Genomic DNA, 1,335 nt, shown 5'->3' with positions numbered 1-1,335 from the left:
ATATATATATATATATATATATATATATATATATATATATATACTTGAAAAGTTTATACGCTGGATATGAAGAAGAGATGCTAGAAACGTGAAATCTTGCATGTATTAATTCGACTATACCTATTAATAGCTGCCTCGTTTCTTTCTAGATAAACTGACATCTGCCATTTCAAAGAAAAAATCATAGGTAACTTGTAGCGATTTCTTTTGAAAATGGACACCATTTGGCATGATGGTGTTATCAAGTATGTGTAGAATAAGAGTTTTGTGCCCCCACCACAGATATCCATGCTGACATGGTTGCTACATTAGTGAATGACGCTCCAGCTTTATCAACAGTGGAAAAGTGGGCAGCTGAAAATTAGGGGAGGAAGGGAAAGTCTTCAAGCTGACCAAAGGTCTGGACGTCCTGCAACTGACTCCACTGAGTAAAACGTTGCTCGTGTTTACCATATGCTGATAGACGGCAAGCATTTGACTCTGAATCAAACAGCCAATGCTATTAGCATATCCCATGTGAGAGTGGAGAATATTCTGTTCAATGAACTTAGCTGCTCGGTGGGTGCCACTTCTAACTCTTCATTAAAATCGCACCAAGCTGGTCACTTCATGGAAAAATTTGACATTGCTTGAGGCAGATTCAGCTGCTTTGCTTGAACATTTCCTAAGCTAGGATGAATATTGTGTTCAACACTTTGAAGCAGAGACAAAGAGATAGCTCATGCAGCAGTGGAAAAAAAACGCAACACCTGCTCCAAAGAAGGCCAAGGCCGTTTCAGCAGCAGCTAAGGTGATTTCCTCAGCCTTGAGAGGTGCAAAAGGCATCTAAGAGACCCACTATCAAAGGAGCTAGCGTGCTGAGGTAGTTTCGAAAGGCTATCAAGGCCGAACGGTCGTTGAAACTGACGAAAAGGCTCTTGCTCAAGACAATATTCCAGCACACAGGTCCTTAGTTCCAATGATTGCTGTGGGTCACTGGGGCTTTGAACTGATCATCCTTTCTGTTCTGTTTATTTGGCCCCGTCCGACTATTATCTGTTACAAATCATGAAGAAACACTTGGCTGGGAACCAGTATGGAAGTGATGATGACGTCATATCCGCTGTCGATGACGATCTTGACCAACAAAATGAAAGTTTCTTCAACAATGTGGTGTACGTAGCGCAGAAACGATGGAAGACCTGTGTGGACCACAATATGGACTACGTTGAAAAGCCTCATTTGGTCACATTTAGAATATCTTGGTCAACCGCGCATCTATATACATAAGTGTGTGTATGAGTGTGGGTGTGTTTTTGCCTGTGTGGATGTGTGATGTGTCTGTGCATCTATATA

This window comes from Octopus bimaculoides, chromosome 15, assembly GCF_001194135.2.
Source record: "Octopus bimaculoides isolate UCB-OBI-ISO-001 chromosome 15, ASM119413v2, whole genome shotgun sequence".
Lineage (NCBI taxonomy): Eukaryota > Metazoa > Mollusca > Cephalopoda > Octopoda > Octopodidae > Octopus > Octopus bimaculoides.
Note: the sequence above shows the minus strand (reverse complement) of the source record.